Below are 20,117 nucleotides of genomic sequence, written 5' to 3'. Positions count from 1 at the left end.
AATCTTGTTCACCTTCTGAGAGTCCCAAGCCTAAAGATGAAAACCCAAGTAACTCAAAATAACCATGGCTAAGACAGAGGGGAAAGCTTAACAGGCAAAGCTCATTCCAGCTGATCTTTGTTCACCCGAGTATCCTATTGAAACCTATCTGATTGCATTGCCATTAACAGCTCTGTCATATGAGGAGAAAACCTCTCGTTCTGCCTGGTCTCTTGCTTTTAGCCTGCAAACAAGATACCTTTGTCAGAAAAAAAAAAAGTGTCAAGAGAGCAGAAGTTTTATCTTACTTTAGTGGTCTGCCTAAAGCAAAGACAGAGCAGGGGTGGCTGAAGGCAAAATTTACTAATGCTGCAAAACTGAATTAAAAAGAATATGATGTGAAATCCCAAAGTACTGAACAAGATGATCTTCAGCCACTCCAACTGTGCCTCTGGGCTTTAGCTGCCATTTGTTATTCTCTGTATTTTATCTATCCTTTCTTTCTGCGTTCTCCAGCAGGCAGAATTCTCCTGTTATTCCACAGGAATAACCTGTGTTATTTGGGTACTGGGACTGGTGCTTAGCAGCATTCACAGCCTGAGCTCTCCCTGCTTTCCATCAGTATGGTGCCCAGGACCGCTCCTGTGTGCTGCAAATCCTAAGCAGGAGCCAAAATCGTTCGGAGCACAGCGCAGCCAATAAGAACAGCGACAATTCCCCCTTGGTTACCACAAGCTCCACATTAGCATGTTTTTAGGGGAAGGTAAAAAAAAAAAAAAAAAAGTAATCCCATAACAGCATGTGTCGGGCAAGAAATACATTTCTGCAAACCTACAGAATTTAGTCCATATCGGAGATGTTTTCCCTATGTTTCTCTATGAGACTTTTGTTTAAAAATGATAAAGCAAACCACTAGTCAGACAAAGAGGGACTACAAAGACGTGGGATTACAAATGAACTACTGACTCCCTCCCCACATGTACACACACACAGAGGAGGGAGTCAGTGTGAACTTGCAAGGAAGGGGGGAGAGAGGAGATATCATCGAAAACATGCCAACCTCCCCCCTCTCCTCAGTACACTGCAACCAGGACTGCCAACAAAACTGAATTCAGAGCCGTATGTGATCAGCACAGCAAAACACAGCACACTTACAATGACACCCAGCAAGGAAATACAGGAATTCAGAGCATCTGCAACCTTTTTAGTCTTGGAAGTACTATCACTGGTAGATCAGTGTTTCAGCACATGCACGCATACCTGGTGTTGCTAAATAACAGGAAATGCTATCCGGTGCCTCTCTTTCACAGGAGAAAGAAAAAAGAAGACACCTTAAAGCTATGCTTTGCAGGGGAACGAGCACTCTCCAGTCCTCTTCTTTCCTCACCACAAAGAAAAAGCAAAATCCCACCTAAGAGCTGTCGGCGCCGTAACCCGCGCCCCACCGGCAGCCGGAGCTGCCTCTCTCCCCCAGGTCCGAGCATGCTCTGTCTGCCGGCAGTGTCCTATCGCTCCAGCTGGCTCACCTCAATTTGTTAGCCTCCCAGAGGTCAGCCTTGCATGCAGGATGATTTGCTGCAGTATTCCCGCAAATCCCCGACGGGCGGCCACGCTGAAACAAACACCGCCGTGCTGTTCCACGGAGCTGAGCATGTCTTGGGAGACAAGCAGCGAACTGCTTTGGGGAGGGGGGACACACGCATTTTAGAAATCCTGCTTTTGAGGATCATTAACGCCACTGCTACTCCGAACACTTCACACAAAAGAAGAAAACAATAGGAGAGAGGGGAAAAAAATGCCCCTTGCTTGAAGACGTGAAAGCCTTTCGTCGTGCTTTCTAGTAATTCCCTTGGCACCAGGAAAGCAATTTCTTTCCCAGCTGTGATGGTCAGCAAATGGCTTAGAATTGAACAGGGCTGTGATTGCCCTCCTTCAGAGATCCAGGGAACGGTATTTTCATACGAAAGTTATTTTTTTTATGGTGGAAACAATTCCTAACACAAAGGCACAGAAATTATCCAGGAGCTTTTAAGAGACTCTCCTACTGCGCACAAGCTCACGGAGGTGAGTGCCTTACACAAACCTTCACAGCAGAGCATGAACCTATGGGGGCTGAGCAGCTTCATGAAGATTGCAAACCAGATAGAACTGAGTGGGAACCCTTCCAGTTCATGTCCCACAATGGCATCTACATGCAGATCTAAGCCCTCCAAAAGGCTCATGGCATGAAGTCACACCATTAAACACAGGAGTGAGACCCCAGCCCTGCAGGGACACTCCTGCAGAGTGATCACAGGCAGATCACAAGCAAACATATGAGGCTTTGCAAACGTGTTGATAGTATACTTGCAGGACTCATCTTGTTCAGTATCTGTCTGTGAGGATTTTCCCTTTGAGACCTAACAGGTAAAATAAGAAGGATGAAAAAGAAGAAAAGTTCTCTAATACCTCCTCCCACATGCTCAAGGTGGACTTCAAACTACAGCATGAGCCTATGCCTGTCCTGAGAGGATCTCAGAGAGAGACTGGTCAGTCACATCTGCCTGGGGAAAATAAATAATAAAAAAGAAAAAAGAGAAGTGAGCCCATCCAGTGCCCTCAGCCTGTCCTATTGGGACTAAGGAAATCCAAAGTCACCCTTCTCTTTTTAAGACCATCTCATTGTCCCGTTGCACCTCTGAATACAAATATATTGCCTTGTGCAGAACAAGTCTGATATTTTTCCTCTGAATTTTGTAATTCTAGGAGTGGACTCAGATTTGAGGCTGACTTCACTTGAGAAAATACATGTTGACTTTGTGTTTTCTGCACATCAGAAAGCTCCACAGCATGACCTACCTCCCACTGATGCTAACAGGAGCCTTTCCACTGACCCCACAGATCTTGGTTAGTGACTTTATCAGTAGGACCCCTGATAACCTACACACACCATGTTGGTCTCTTTGTCTTAGACAAACTTTTATTTTACTAGAGAAGAAAGGACAACATACACAGATTGGTATTCTATTTATGAATAAGCTTATTCTCTACCCCTGGAATTAGTTATATTAATGGATTTCTTAGGTACAATTTATCACAATGCATCGAGAGTGTAACCCCAGTCCTGAAGAGGGTCCTGTTTGTTAATCAGCCAGACCACAAAGTACAAAACTACATCATTAAGGGCTGGGGGAAGAACAATAATCTAATAATTCCAGCAACTGTGAAATAATAACTGTCCATTACTATTGCACCATAAGGCACTAAGTGTGGCAGTCCCATGCTCTTCACAGTCAGCACCTACTACAAGCTGGTAAGGTTTGAATAGGAGATCTTGGCTCAGAACTAAGAATTTGATGACTATTTAATACCCCTCATGAAGTTGCAGCCTTCAAAACAGCACCACATTTTAGAACTCCTAAAAAGCAGTACAGCACAAACAAAACCCATCAAGCTAGCAAGAAAATCTGAATAGATCCCCCTTGGTTTAGGGCTGACAACGAGCAGGTAAATAATTATTTACTGAATCTTTGCAGTGCACATATATGTTGCAGGGGTGCCTGCATCACTCTGAGTCACAGCATTTATTATTTATAGTCCCAAAAGGACTCTCTATAAGAAATTATTCCTCTTGCAGTGCTTTTGAACCAAAAGTGCATTTCAGTTTGAGAGCACAAAAAAAAATTATGCCTGAACTAACAAAAAAAAGTCTTTGTACTAATAAATACAAAAAGCACACAAAGGAAGCATTTGGTTTCTGGACACCAAGATTGGGACTTCACACAGAGAGGATGACATTTTGATTCTGTAGAAGCTAAAATTAGAACTCATGCCAAAAGGACCAGGACTTCAGCCAAATATTGAAAATTCCTAAGCAAGAATATACCTTGGTAGGATAAAAGGTATTTTTCTGAAGAATATCTCAGGGGCCAAACCCCACTTTGCTCAAGTGCTTCAAGAATGACATGCTCCCAGGCTTAAGAGATGTAGGATGCAAGTTTTAAATAAATATTAGGTTTAAAAAGGTTTGAGTATGATCAAACATATTTGACACACATACACACACACTTAGGTTACATGTCTTGACATCAACCAGACAAATTCTTAGGTATTTATTCTCCTCTCAGATATGAGCATGTTTTATACATATAAAACATATACTTGCCTGCTATCTGAACTTGCCATACACTAAAGTACTCAGTCTAATAAACCCCTCCATCCCTATTAGGAACCACCCTAGCAACATTGCAGGGACACACTGGCCTGCTCCTGCAGCTGTATGCAGTGTGTGGGGGGAAAAAAGGTGTGGGAGAGTCACCTGCCAGTTCCCAAGGCAGGAGATGGCTTTGGTAGCTGTTCTGATTCAAGTTAGGTGTCACTTGTGCTCTTTCAAGTTCCCATTTGGCCATCAGTAATGACAGGTCAGCAGGGTGACAGAGATAAATCAATTCCCTCTCCTACAGCTTTGCCAACTGCACACCTGCAAATGTAATTAGTGCCAATGTGTTTGCAAGGGAATCTGAGATAATTCATGCTCCTAAAGCAGTTTGGTAAGTCAATGATGTTCAGCAAGACTGACATGAGAAACCAAGGGTAAAACATTGCCTGTGAGATCCCTGGGTAAGGCCTCACCCTGGTTGCTCTGCACCCTTCCCCCAGTTGCTATTTATTAACTGCTTTTGCCCAGACAGCAGGAAGATCTTCTGCTCTCTCTCAGATGACACTTCAATACTAAGCCACAACCTTACCTGAAGAAACACAGCTCCCATTTTACAGACAAAAAGACTGAGCCTGTCAATGGGATCTGGGTGGGATGCACCACACCAGCATTCATTAATAGGGGAGCACCTTCCTGTCAAAAATCTACCAACAATCAAAACCTCTTGTGTATTCCAAGGTTGTATTCATGGGCTTCAGACTCAAGACAGAAGCTGTGGCCTCCAAGACCACAAGTGTCAGGGTAAACATGGTAAAGGACAGAGAGGAATAAGTTACCAGCTCTGTCAACGTTGCTCTGGAGCTGCTGGAGGAGTAGCCACAAGCCTGACATGCCCTGCTCCCCACACACTTTCCTCCCATCTTCTATTCCCAATGCACTTGCTGTGCAGAAGGTTCAGGGGCCTCCTGCATGCCTGGGAAACTCCTCCTGGACCCACAACTTAGCCTCAAGTTGGAGGCCATGTCAGAATTACTTGTCCTGGGAATTTTGGAGGAAAAGGAAGAGAGCCTCTTTTTCTGTCTGTTGAGACAAACAGGGTAGTCATAACCAGCAAGTCTCACAGATGTCTTAGCAAATTAGGATTTTAATATCACAGCAAAATACAGATATTGAAAGGAAAAACACCCCTGAAGGTGAACATCACAGGGGTGCCAAGGTATGGAAGAGACATAACAGAAATACAAAACACCAACAGGAACTTTGACAGATCTATAGGGGTGAACAGATAACAACTGTGTAGAAGTATCCAAAGGACAAGGGCTTAAGATGTCCAAAAATTTAACTGCCTTCACTGGATTATGCACCTGGTTTGCAAGTGGGCTGCAGCTGTTCCAGAACTGATAAGAACATCTCAGTTTACAAGCAGGATTAAGGAGGACTTCAAGGATCGAGGTCCAGGACTTGGATGGCCTTTATGGGTGCCTTCCAACTCAGAATATTCTATGATAGAACTGCTGCCTGAAGCTGCCTTTGTTCTAACCTTCCACTTTTTCTATGCTGAGAGACTTTGTGCTTTCTTAAAACCTTGCAAATCCAAACCTACAAACCAAAGTCCTAGTACTTCATGGAAAGAACTCCACAAAGAAGCAGTAACAGCATCTACAGTCTTGATCAAAACAGCACTTTTGATTCAAGCTGGAGCATGTGCTTTAATTAGCCAGTCTCTGACAAATGCCTGGAAGTAGCTAGAACAGCAGCATGACAGGAAAATAGTTCAGAGCCAAACTAAAGGAGAATCTAAATCAAATCAGGGGAAATAAAAAGGTTTACTGCCATTTTGAGTCCCATTATTGCAAACTGATTGTTTTGCCTCCAACGCCCCCTTCAGCCACACCTGTACAACATATCCTCACATTTTAAAGGATGCAGCCAGCATACAACCCAAACCTATTGCTAAGACAGCAGTGTAATATTAACAACGGGTAGGAGCAACAGTATCACAGGATACCTTCCCTGCAGTGTAACTTGTTAGACTGATGCTAAGGGAGCACAAAACATCCGTGTTCTGAGTGGGGAGCATATCCCAGCGGTGTCGACAGTCACACAAAATTTCAGAGCAAAGCATTAGGTCTCACAAATCTTAAAATAACTTATACAGGAGGTAAAAAACAAACAAACAGTGTTTCCTGACAGCATAAATCTTAAGACTGAAAAATATCTGCTGGCCAATTAAAAAATAACCTAACAACGTCGTTTTGGGAATACTTAAAAATCCCAGTCTGATTTTCCCCATGGAAAAGAAGAATTCTTACCTCGTCCCTCATCTGATTACAGTATGATCAGAAGGCCCAGAAGAGGAGTAGTAACACATGGCTGCAGGCCAGGCATTTACTGTTGCTCTGAGGGCTACTGCTGCTACTGACAGGAGGGAGAAGAAAGCAAATGAATCATCTTTCTCAGCTTCAAAATGAACCACTGCACACAACAGAGAAAGTGTGATGAATACACTGAAATAATTGTAAAAGCCCATTTACATTCCTCCAGGTGTCATATGCAACCATTTACAGTTCAATAACTAAGAAGAGCTTCTTCATGCCCTCAGCAGCTTGAAAATTCATGGAATGACTATTGAATTTAGGCATATTTATCAAGGGCACAACAGCAAGAGGAAGAAGTCCAAGCCTGACCTGATGGGAAATTTTTGTATTAGATTTGCTGTTGTATTTATCTGAATAGTAATAAAAAACCAAGGTGGTTAATTTTTTGCCCCATTCTTTTCCCTACCAACAAATCAATGTATCATTTCCTTACAAGCCCTTCTTGTGACCCACTTGTGAGGATAAATAAATGATATGACATTCAATATACACAAGAAGGTGAAAGTTTCAGAGAAAAAGCAGGAAGTACCTGTTGAAAGAGGAACACCTGCAAAACTACTGACATAGTTGCTATTCACGTATAAAGAAGACATTTAACTATTAGAGAGTGTCCAGAGGAGAGCAATAAGGATGGTGAAGGGTCTGGAGGGGAAGCCTGGCCCTTCAATGATGGGAGATTCCTTACCCAACCCTGCCACAGCAGCTCATTTCTCTTCCCTTCCTTCCTACCAGCAGTATCTGCTGCCTCTGTTACAGCAAATGCTGAGTCAAGCCTTTGGCAAAGAGAATCTTTTCAAGTAACTGAAGTGTAACCTGACTGTCACTGAGAGAAGAGCAACATCAGCCCGATAAACCAACTGCTGTTCAAGACAGCGCCAGCTAAAAACGTCTGCCCTTATTCATTTTGCACAGCTCTGGATCCACGTGCTGATATTTGCAAAACCAAGAATAGAGTGGTCTTTCAGCTACTTTACAGAGTATTTCAAGACATCAAGGGCTCCTCATACAGCTTCCTACATCAGGATGTGCTTTTCCATCTCTAGGCTTCTGCTGGCATTGATGCAGCCATCCCCAGAGAAGCCACCTAGCACAGGGAGGGTTGGAGCAGGGCTGGACCCTCTCAGTAGTGAAGCATTCCCAAGATGAGCCATCATAAGGACATAAGTGCTGTCACATCCAGCAGCCTCAAAGATGAAGGTCTTGTGACCTTGAAGAGAGACTAAAGTATGCATATGTATTGGCCTTAGGCAGTGAATCCTATCCCAGCTCTGGAGAGGTCAGAGATAGAGGACATTTACAACCCTCCTGCCTTGGCTCATCCTGCTTCATCCCTTCTGTAGGAGAATGATGTGCTTATAATCTAACCTGGAAGCTGACAAGAAAAATCTGCTGAGGTAGCCAACCCTTCCTTCCAGGCAAAGGGATTAAAGCTACAGCACAAAAAAGTTTCTGTTGCAACTATGAAGACCCAAACCTGCACCTATGTTCCTGCAGCAAGTATGCAAAGAAAGCCCAGAAGTCAGGGACTGAGGACTGACTAGGAAACAACCATCTTGATGAGTGACTTACAGTTACACAAAATAACCACCATTTCTTTACCATCGAGGTGATGAAACCAAACTAAACCCCAAAATACACTGAAATAAAAACCCTCTTGTCTCATTTAATACACTTAAAGCTTAAAAATAAGTATGCAACACAAGTCTTGTGTTCCAGTGGAACAATACATGCACATAAATTAAGCAAGGACTAGAGAACTTTGTGTATAATAGCTTGCCTTGTGACCTCTGTGCTAAGTATATATATATTTGTATATAATACATATGTATGACTATTCCAAAATTCATATAAAAGATTACAATTAAGACAGCGATTACATATTTCTTCTATGTTTATACCCACATAAAAAGATGATTAGTCAGTGATTTTATAAACCCAAAGATGTTAATTTCAATGAGCTGCTAGCTTCCCAGCTTTAGCTTTATACTTTGACACAACTGTAACAGAGTCAGAAGCCAAGATGCTGCAAAGCCTTATATAAATGTGTGTGGAACTGTCCAAGGCAACCTTACAGGAGAAGGAAAGGTGAGAGCAACTCCAATCTTCATTTTCTATTAACTCTCAGGTCTCTACATGAACATGAATAACAACCTAAGTAGTAAAGAACAAATGGCCAGAAGCAAGGAGCAGAGGTAAGAACAAATCATTAAAAAGTGATAAGCACCAAGGGCCCTAACTTAGCTTAAGGCAATAAAAATGCAGACACACAGAGAAAACCACATCATGCCTCCTCAAAATGAATCTGGTTGTATAGTTGTAGTGCTGAGTAAGTGAACTGCCTCAGTGCAACACCACAGTGTCTGCTAGAAAGGACAGTATTTCATCTGTGTGCTTAGAGGTCTGATAACCTATTTTCCCAGGTGTGCCTCTCCCTCCTTCTAAAAGAGAAAATTACACAGTAAATTAATCTTCGTGAACCTTTTTATTTTTCACTGCTCCTCCTCTTCCCTCCCGCCACTCCTCCTATCCGTTGTGAAAGGTAAGCAGGAATATATTGAAAATTAAATTGAAATAAATGACAACAGCAGGAACAGCCTGAGTCTGGTTTGGCTCACAAAAGTGAGTTTATGATACGGTTGAGTCAGTGCAAAAAAGAGGTCATGAAAGTGCTGTCACACACCTTTCTGGAGAGAGCTTTTTGTCCACATAGCTACAGATGAAAGCCTCATCTGCTCAGGGAAACTAATTTTCCAGTGCCAAGGGATTTCAATTCACAATCCACCACCATCCCACTCAATTTACATTACATGTGGCCAGCTGGGAGAGAGCAAAACAACAGCAAAGTAAGATATGAAACAAATCACAACTCACTCATTTCCAATACATCAAAGGCATGCCAGTGAGTGTTCTGTGTGATGGACTGGAGTCACTCCGTAACTCATCTGACTGTCTGCTTGCCAGAAGCACATGCAAAACCCCACCACACCCAGGGAATCACTGACAATACACAGTGCATTCCTCTTCTGTAGGGGGAGTGCAGTCCCTACACACAAACTCAGAAGGGTGTTTTTCCTGGAACAGAAGGGACAGAGACAGTTGATTTCAAATTCTTTCAAGACATTTCCAAGGTATGTTACATAGACTGTGCTTAAGTATTTCATTGGTCACCTATGATTCAAAAGTCACATACAGCTTAAAACTGCACATGAGTCTCTGAGCTTCAAGAAAACAAAGTCTAAACTCTTAGTTGAGTACTACTCTTAGAACAAAACATTCACATTAGTACACCAGTAAAAAGAACTGAACCGCCAAGAGTGTAATTCAGCAAAGAGTATGCAAAATTGATCCCTAAAACATAATGAGTGAATTTTTAGTACCAAAAGACATTAAAAACTCACAGCATAGCATTGAGAAGAATGTAGCAGAAACATCCCAGTCTGGTTTAGAAGTTCTGAGAAGGGAGAGCAAAGATTAATTTTCAGCATTAGCTATAAGTCTTCACAAGAGGAATCTTTAAAAACCTATATGGTTTACTATCAGAGAACATAACTAGATGAGTAAGAAAGATCTGTGTGTAAGCCCACTTCATACAGGGGGTTCATGGAGCATAACCAGGAAATTCATCATAGTTTCCTGATGTTATTAAAGCATGGTCCTAATACACAACTCTAAGCTGAGAAAGAGCTGGTTCTCTAAAACAGAAGTAGCCTATGCCAAATTTACACAACAAGGACTTCCAGTCAAGGACTCAAATCCTGCAATTCAGCTGCTCTTTGCTTCTTGAGCAATAAAGAAGCCAGTACATCAGACTTTAAAGACATCTTTCCCTGTAAATTACACGGTAACAGTATAAAACAGAGATTGTATCACACCCACTGTCTCTTGAGAGAAAAAATACATGTAAAATCAAATTGTTAAGGAAAAACAGTAAAAATATGGAAAGGCAATTAACACCATATACAAAGAAATCTTTGCAATTGAAAACAAATTATCTATTTTCACTGAAAAGAACATTTTCTCAGCTGAACTCAGGCAAGTAAGCTGTGTGGTACAAAAGCCATTTTTTCAGAAATACAAGAAACCCCTTCTGTTATCAAATAAACTCTTATTCCTCTCATCTTTAATCACAAGCTCCATATATGCCACCTCCACACAAGAACCAAGAAATGCTTATTTAATATCAAAATGAGCCCTTGTCCCCTTTTTATGTACATGCGGTCTTCAGAACACCCAGCAGCTGAAGAAGGGGTTCCTGGATGCAACTGAGCAGAGAAGTTCAGCTGCCAGTGAGTACCTGGATCTCTGCTGCAGTTTTATACGGCAGAATCAAAGGCCAGAGGAGAGGAGAACATTTGCATGTGTGTTTTGAAAGGAAAAGGTGAAACATTTTACAGTGGAAAAGGGAAACATCAGTTGGTTTGGATGCGAGAATTGTGCAGCATAGCCTCTCACAGGTATGACAAAGCAAGCTTTGGAGCATAAGATGGTGAAAAGGCAATGAAAGCTGGAGGCAGGATGGCAAAACTTTGTGAAACTTTGTGACACTGGAAAATCCTGAAGAGATGAAGGGGCAAATTACTAAGCTCTTTGCTTACATGGCAGTTGTAAGGAAAACTTCCAACTCCAAATAGCCAACTATACTGAAACTTAGGTGTGCCACTTCCCAAACCTAAACAAAACAACCCAAAAGAATGAAGAAGACCTAGGACTAAAATAAAGGGAAGGAAGAGAAGAAACAAGTAGGAGGGGAATATACAACAACAAAAAAAGACACACTTGGACAAAGGATGTACAACAGAAGAAGGTGCAATGTTCAAAGACTGCTCTAGGGAAAAAAAAAATACCAGACAGATAGATTATCTTTTCTATCTGTATTTATCAATAAAACACCAAGAAATTTCCATTCATGAGCTCAAGACCTCATTGCACTGTAGGAAGTAAACAAAATCACTTAAAATGCAGGAGAAGAATGTGAGAATGTCAGTGCCAGCTGCAATGCTGTTGGATCAGATGATGGTAATTCAATGAAACCAATGCTGTAAAATCAGTGCATCAGGAAAACTCAGCTTCCATCTCTCTTTTAGAGTCTCAAGGATGCAAGTGGGATGACATCTAATTCAGTAGCAAAAAAAACCAAATAAAAACATTTCCATCTGTACACAAAAATGATATATCACCCCCCATTTAGAAAACTAGCTTACATCCATGAGGAAAGACATGGATAACTTCACACTACAAGGAATATGTGGACAGCAACCAGAGCACTGCATCCTCAGAAAACACACATGACATCAAATACCAAGAAGAAAGAAATATAGCAGGAAAACAAACTACAGGGGAGGAAAGGACTAAAGGACAGCCAGAAAAAGAACCAGATAGAGAAAAGATCACAGAATATGCTAAGTTGGAAGAGACCCATCAGGATCAAGTCCAACTCCTGGCCCTATGTAGAACATCTCAAGAATCACCGTACGTCCCAGAGCATTGTTCAGATGCTTCTTGAGCTCTGTCAGGTTCAGTGCTGTGACACTTCCCTGGGGAGCCTCTTCCAGTGTTCAGCTACTGTTTGGGTGAAAAACTTTTTCCTGATCTCCAAACTAAACATTCTTTGACTCAGCTTCATGCCATTTCCTTGGGTCCTGTCACTGGTCATAAGAGTGAACAGATCTGTATCTGCCCATCCTTTTGCCCTCGTGAGGATACTGAAGACCACAAGGAGGTCTCCCATCAGTCTCCTCTTCTCCAGGCTCCAGTGACCTCAGCCACTCCTCACCAGGCTTCCCCTCCAGACCCTGCATCATCCTTGTTGCCCTCCTCTGGACACTCTCTAATAGTTAAATGTCTTCTTTACATTGTGGCTTCCAAAACTGCCCCCAGAACTTGAGGTGAGGCTGCCCCAGTGCAAAGCAGAGCAGGACAATCCCCTCCCTTGCCCGGCTGGCAATGCTGTCCCTGATGCCCCCCAGGACACACTTGGCCCTCCTGGCTGAGTTAGGAATTACTGAGAATTTCTATCTATTTCCCTGCTTGCTAGGGAGGAAAAGTCATGCACTCCCATGTAACATCCTCAGTCTCTTCTAGTGCTTCCACCTTCTAAGCTGAGGTGCTGCGGCGCTGTATCGCCTGCTACAAACAAGGCTCTCTGCTCATGGTTTAGCAGGCACGGGCAGAGTGCAAAAAGTGAGGAGAAGTGGAGGGATGCACTGTAAGGTATCAAACAATCGGCATTTCCATCAGTTCACACTGTTGTGTGGCAGTAACACAGAACAGCTAAACCTGCACTACCTTCAGACTGCTCTTCAAGGGGACAGGAAAAGGATCATTTTCTTATCCCACCTCAAGCCACTAAAACAAGTCAAATCTCCTCTCACAGAATGAGCTTTGCTTACCCCACACAGCGTGATGCCAGGTATATACATCTAATGGAAGCAATGCTTCTACTTAGATTTAAGGATGTGCTTAACTCCTGGCTGGATCTGCACTTTCAAACACATCTCCTTGTAGGCCAAGGATTTGCATTCTTACACATCTTTAAACTTTCCAGGACATGGCATTTATCATTCTGACTGTGATAAAGGATGGTAACACCCTGCTCATTTATCTTGCTCTCAACACACTGCAGAAAACAAAAATATAGATTTTTTTACTACAAGGTGGAGGACACTGATATCATTCTCCCTCTCTGATAATTTAACTATAGTATAACATCATCAGATTTAAATCAGAAGAAGGAAGAAAAGGCTTGAAGAAGCAAAAACAAAAAAAAGTGGGGGAAAAAAAACCCACAAAAAAATCTGTTTACAGGTCACATCTGAAAAGAACATCTCTATTAAACATGATTTCAGAAGAATTGACAAGGATAAATCCACGTGCAGCTCCAGGTATTTCAGCCTGAATGTGGAAAATACACATTATTCTGAGTTTATGAAGGGCTTAGTTATATCAGTACTTTTTATATATACTTTCTTGGTTCATTTTAGACATATTGCAAGATTTTAAACCAAGAGACTTGGGTGCTCACTGATTTTTAAAGACAACAGCTCCCTATTTTTTAACATGTTTTTCAGTTATATATGGGCTGTGTACTTCTTCAGACAGAGGTACTCTGAAAAATTCTGTTCTGCTTCTATCCAGGTGCTTCAAGTAATCTCCACCCTCCCACCTCTTCATCACATGAAGTAATGATGAAGACTGCACGTCAGTCATGCTGCAGACTTGTTCAGATGCTGCCTCAGCCTGAAACCACACAATCCGTGTGTTGAGATCCTCATCTCAATTATTAGAAGCAGAATTTTTTCCTACAGTGGGCTAGGCAGGTCCTGAGGGGGTGCTGACTGGAACACATCCTCCACAGCCAACATTATGCCAGACTGCATCCAGCTCCTCTCACAAGTTTCTCCTGATGGGATTGCTCTCCCTCCTGACTTTCTCTTTGATGCCTGGCTAAGTGATTTTGGCTGCACCTGTGGTCTGCAATACATTTAACAAACAGCACAGTGTGCTCCATGACCTGGCTGCTCCAGAGCCACGTGCCTGTGGGAATGCTGCCTAGAGCATTAAGCCCACTGCATGTGCTTGAGCGCACACAGCCCATTTTGGACCCGCTTCATTACCCTTTTCTCAGCAAGCTTGCCTATAGTTAATTTAATGCATTTAAGGACTGAAGACCAGCTTTGCCACCCTGCAGTGCTATCAAACATGTTACAGGCAAAGGATTTGGCCATATTCCATCTATGGGGTTTCTTTCAAAGTTCACTTCTTCTGAAAATAGCTGAGCTGATGCTTGAGTAGTATGAGAACAGTGCTCCATCCACCACAGATCACCGCCACCATGGAGAGCTGCTGCATCTTCACACTGGCTCTTGCATACCCAATCCCTCCCCTACCAGAGGAGTGGGATCTTTTCCAAGTCTCTTTATCTGATACTTTAAAAGTATGCTACAAGACTGGAGCACACTACAGTGGTCCCTACATTCAGGTTCTACTGGCCTGGTCAGCTTAATATGATGTTCCTCTTGACTGCCACAGAGAGCACTTGCAGTCTCCAGCCCAGGAAGTAGCATCAAGGACTCACAGGAGTAACCAGAGGCAAGTAAATGCTTTCCAGCTTCTTCCTCAGCAAGAGTTCCCTGAGCTTGGGGACTGTCATCTTAAGATCCAAATTCCCATGGAAAAAAGCTTTTTCGTTTTCATGGGTGACTTCCAACTTCATCAACACTTAGGTAGGATGTAATGAGCAGGAGGCCTGGTGTAACCAGGACGGCTTTGAGAGAGAAGGGGGCGAGTCTGTGTTCAGAGCCACACCTGGACGTGCCTTTGCAGTGCAATCCCACCTCTCTCTACAAACAGGCTTCCTCCCAACCCATTCAGAAATACCTGTAATATGCTTTCTACCAGTACTATATAAACTAAAAACCTTTAAAGTTCAAACACAAATCACTTACTTTCTGATCTAGCCAATTGAAAAATGATGAATGACAACAGGTTGTGAAATTTATCTTGTCACCAGCATATAATTGCTACTTGGAGCTTCAAATTATGGCAGGAAAAAATGAAGAACAAAACTGAAGTGCTTATGGCTTATTTGGATTCTGGTTTACAAAGCAGAGCATTATCTTCATCAGTGTGTGAGGGAATGCAATTGCACTGTGGATCTCTACATCAAAAACCATCTATCTTAATTAATTATTTGAGTATTATACCAGCACGAAAAGAATTACTGTAGTTATTTCAGAGTTGCTCACTGCTTTTATACATGTGATCTGTCTGCAAAGGTTAATATGAATTTGTCAAAAATCTAATTTCATTTTACTACAGCATTATTATGGTATTAGGATTTAGGATTAACATAATGAGATACTATGATTATTAGGATACCTAATGGTATCCTAACAAACACAAAAATATTTTGAGGTCTTTCTAAAGAGGGACTAGATAATGACTGAGGAGTAAAGGAGGAAAAAAAGGCTGCAATTTAAGTAGGTGTGAGATTGTCTACAGATGGAGAGTTAAGGATAGAGAAAAACTAAGGAGCCCAATGTCAAAGAAAAAATAAAATCAACAACAAAACTACAGGCAGACTTCCAAGACCTTCCAAGTAAAATTACACAGTTTAGGTGCACTTGGTTTAAAGTTCACTCATTCACCTTTCTTCACGAAAAAAGTCACCTATAAATACCAGAAATAAAAGCCCACCAATCAAAGGCAATCAAAGCTACATTTTTAAAGCTAGCTCTGGCCCTCTGTTCTTCCCTTCAGGCTTCCAACTTCCCATCTCAGGACTGTCAGTAGCTGTCAGCAGATCATATGAGAAATTCATCTGAACATACAACATAACTTGACAGGCAATACATCAGAAAACCTAGATGTGACAACAGCAAATTCCACCAGATGGTCCTGGATCATATCTATCTATTAAAAAAATTCTGACAGAAAAAAAAATTCTAACCACACATAAGCAGAGCTTCTGAGGAATGGAAAAAAAAAATCTGGTATATGCACTGCTTCACCCTTTCTCCTAACCATGCCAGAAAAGAAGATACACAACAGCTCCAGCTTGTCCTCAACAGTTTGTCCTGTCATTAATATCTATATGAATATTTCACCCTCCTCTCCAAAGAAAAGATTTCTAAATAAAGATGCCTCTCCATTAAAGGCAGTATGCACTACTAACAATGTTGCTTTTCAATTGAGAAAATTCTGTCAATGACTCTGGAGCCTGATCCTGCTCTAGTACTAGCCTGGTCTCCAGGAACACCAAAACCATGTGGTTAGCTCTGGGAGTAGCTGCAAACTTTAAGCACATTCAAGACTCCCCGTTTGTCACCTTTCCCATCTCCCTGTTGCTCTGGCAGGCAGCAGATTCTGTTTGGGTTCAGGCTGCCTACAAACCTCCTCAGCCTCTACAGCAACTCTTTTAGGAGGGACCTTGGATTGCCTTGTCCACTGTCAGTCACACAGGTCAAACACTGACTGCCCAAATCTACCCTCAATCCAGGTAAAACAGCCTTTGATACATGTGAAGTACAAATCACATTCCAGTAGGCACAACCTGCTCCAGCCTCAGGCCCACATGAAACAGTGCTGTGGCAGGCACAGGGTCAGGGTACTGTGCCACCCTCTGAGAGATGAACACAGTCCCATGGCAGAAAACTCCAGGTTCAGAAGCAGCTCTATGGCTATTTCACTGATGCTGTCACAGTTCTTCAGGTGAGCACCATCAGCTTGGCCACAGCAGCAGCTCAGCTGTGACAAAAGTGACAGGCCTGTGAAACGTAAATCCAACTGGAGCAGGCTGTCACTGCTCAGGTGAGACCCTCAGGGACACCATTCCTTGCTCCTGTTCTGCTCCTGCCTTCTACAGCTGTGTGCAGATGCATGTTTTGCTCTGTGAGAATTAATTGTGTGTAACTGCAAAAAACTACCACGTGTCCTTGTTCTCCCAATTACCCATGCTTGGAAGTAAAAGTATTTAGTCAAATACATTTTTAATTGGTAAAGCAAACATACATGAATCTGAATGCACAGAGGGAAGACAGTTAAGGATGTGGCATTATTTTACCATTGTTTAATAGGACAGGATAGTGCTCCAAGTCCTTTGGAAATCTGACAGCTGCTTTGAATACAAAGCTGTGATTGTGGTAGAAAACAGATCTACTCCCTGTCAGTGCACAAGCTGCACTCCACAGCTCAAGGCTGAGGTAATCTCTCTTCAGGCCAGTGTGGCAAAATCAGTTTCCACCAAGAAACCAAACTGATCCTTTAACCAAGGAGTAGTTCTGTATATCACACAAACCTTTTTTCTTCCCCTACGGACAGCTCCTTCCATTACAGACTCTCCTTTGCTGTTAATGGAAGTGCACCCGTTTCCTGAGTGAGAAACACCTGTGTGTGGGATTACTCCAGTGCGCTGTTTATTGTCTCCATCTAATCCATTTTACAATTATCACCCTTAGCACAGAGAAAAAGCTACTTTTACATCATAGACCTGAGAACAAAAAGCTTATGAAAAAGCCAATTCTCCCCTCCTCCCCGAACTTCAACAAGGACTATATGATTTTTCAATGTGCCTTTGTCATTTTGACACAAAAGAAAAAGTCAGCGACATCTTCAAGTTTTGTTGTTGTGCACCAGTGGGGTTTCAAATACTGCATAAGAACATAATTGCATTTACAGACACTTTTGTCTGGAACTTAAATGATGCAACAGTTATAATAGTCTCTTAGAGATAAGAAAATAAGCATTTAGCTCAAAATGTATGTTCTGATTAAACTGAAAATGGACACTATCTTTTTACTGGACTGCCTTTTGGTATCTAAAAGTTTTTTCTATAAATACTAGACTATGATTTTTCAAACCATAAACTTCCTACACAGAGAAAAATACACATTTTACTATTTAACTGTTCTTAGCCGAAATACTGTAAAAAAGAAGACATAACATGTATTTAATAAAATTAATAGAAAGTCACTTTCTCCCATTCTGGAATTTAATTATATCTCATTAGGAAAGCAAAAAATAGTGCAAATCAAAGTCTATGAATCAGCTGTTTACTTTATTTATAGGCATTTATATAGTGCTCATCACCATAGCAACCAGGAACCTTTTCTTCTTCTTGTTCAAAGGAAAAGTTGTAATTTCAAAATGTGATCCTTTGATGTCACAGTGCAAATAGGTACTTAGGTCTTTTGCTGCAACTCTTTAGGCAGGTGCCTGAAGTACACGAACCAAGTCAAAGGTGCAATGAAAGAGACAGAAACAGAGAAGGAGAAATAAAAGAAAAGGAACCATGAAACAAGTGAGAAAGAAGGAAAGAGTAAAGGGCTTTCTTATGAAAATCCACAACACACCGTGTCCCACAATAAGCTATGATCACCCCAGTACTTTTAACCTGTAATAGCAAGTGTCTGGATCATGGAGAACAGCCCAATTAATGAAGACCAACCAGCAAGTTCCAAATTTATGCTGAGGGCACTGGTGAATATTTTTAAGCAAGGATTTCTAAAAAGACAGTAGCTTAAAAATGAGGCTGCAGAGGGCTGTCTCCCTTTTGAGAGCAGTCAGGAGCCTCACTTTGACTACTACTCTTTTCTGAGCCCCCAGCAATTAGGATTTATCAAATTCCCACAGAATTAATAGACCTTTTTAAAAATGCCATCTGCTCACAAAACATCAAAGAAACGTGCAAATTAGAACACTGCTTCTGCATACACCATTATGGAATGAATTACTAGGTATGTCCTGCAATTGCAGTTTCCTCATGATACTGCTGGGAACTTCTTTTCAGACCCCCAAAAGAGACTGAAATTGGTTTTACACTATTTCATCTGGTTCCTTCCCACCATTGTATAGATGATACAATACATGAACGACATAGTATTTCAGATTCTTTTTAAAGCTAATGAATTTCTAATTGGGACAGAAAGAAAAAAAAAAAAGATATCTTTGGCCTGTTGTCATTTTGTTATATAAGAGACATTATCATGAAGATTTCCTCGAGACACTGACATGTGAAGTTATTCTTTTCAACTCAGCATTTAGCTTGATCCTAACTTCCTCATAAGCTAATACTGTCCAAAGCAGTTAAATAAGGAGTGTTCAAGTGTTACCAAACTAAACATATAAATCTTTACTCAAGACTGGTGGTTATTTTCTAGTCTTTTTTTATACTGTATTCTAAATAGGGCAGAAGCTGCATGTATGACAGCAGGAAAAGTGACAAGTTCTTTATCTGGAAAAGCACCAGCAGGCACTGTTATCAGAGCAGACCAGCTCTTTTAAAGTGGATTGATGAAGCTATTTTTAAAAACACCTAATAACATCACAGAGGAGACTCTGATCTCTGCAAAGGTGAGCTGCACAGCTCAATACTCCTGGGAGGCAGCTAATGAAACTGAAGCTTGTCATACACAGACTGCGTCCAGTAATTGGCTTTGAACACCCGCAGCTGAGCCTCCCCCGTGCTGAGCTCAATGCCCCGCTCACAGCTTGTGCCAAAGGCAGGCAGAGCCCAGCGCTGTCTGCCATGACCAGGTGTGAGTGGCCCTCTCTCCCCTGCCCATGCCACCAGGCAGAATCTGCATACTTGGAAGGCAAGAAAAGAAACCTGCTTTCTTCCAGCTCCTCACACCTACCACTTGGCTTCCAGGACAGGGAGACACAGTTGTGTGGGAAAGGTGGCAAAGTGGTGCCGGAGCAGGCGGTGTGCTGATGGAGAAGAAAGGAACACGTTCTACCACAGAAGGTGAAGGAAAGTGGGGGAAGACCTAAAAGGAGAAGGAAGAGGGTCCCATGTCATGTCTTCATCCAGCACAGCAGAATCACCAACAAACGCTAACCCTCAGTCAGTGCTCTGTGCCAATGGCGCACAGTCCCTTAGGGACAGCCGCTGGCTTCCCCAGGAAGGCACCCAGCAAAACAGGGGAGCATCACTCAGCTACCCCAAAACTCCACTGACCCTTCCTAGCCCACTCTTCCTGACCTTTGTGGACCCACAGACCTACTCTACCTCTCAGTGTAAACTCCAACACTGAATTCTGCAACCACCCTGGAACACAATGTAAAAAAATACTGTCCCACAGCGTGAGAAGACTTTGTCCTTTTGAAAAAATTTTATCTGCATA

At 42.1% G+C, this 20,117-nt stretch overlaps 1 protein-coding gene across 9 annotated transcripts in view; it reads right to left on the bottom strand.

Annotated features, from left to right (window-relative positions):
- POMGNT2 (protein O-linked mannose N-acetylglucosaminyltransferase 2 (beta 1,4-)) overlaps nt 1-20,117 on the bottom strand; it is a 31,667-nt gene that overhangs the window by 9,246 nt on the left and 2,304 nt on the right. Inside the window, exons 2-5 of one of the 9 annotated variants that reach the window (XM_072925759.1) lie at nt 19,629-19,760; nt 9,894-9,946; nt 9,176-9,312; nt 6,430-6,535 (exon numbers count right to left, since the gene is read on the bottom strand). The exons of 2 other annotated variants lie outside the window; for them this stretch is intronic. The gene's annotated coding sequence lies outside the window, so the exon portion shown is untranslated. Of the gene's footprint in view, nt 1-1,239; nt 1,452-1,505; nt 1,658-6,429; nt 6,536-9,175; nt 9,313-9,893; nt 9,947-19,628; nt 19,761-20,117 lie in introns of those variants that run through there. 6 more of the 9 variants (XM_072925760.1, XM_012571720.5, XM_032746749.3 and 3 more) reach the window with 6 other exon arrangements.

The sequence above is a fragment of the Taeniopygia guttata genome, chromosome 2 (assembly GCF_048771995.1).
Source record: "Taeniopygia guttata chromosome 2, bTaeGut7.mat, whole genome shotgun sequence".
NCBI lineage: Eukaryota > Metazoa > Chordata > Aves > Passeriformes > Estrildidae > Taeniopygia > Taeniopygia guttata.
This window is presented reverse-complemented; position numbering and strand designations above follow the sequence as displayed.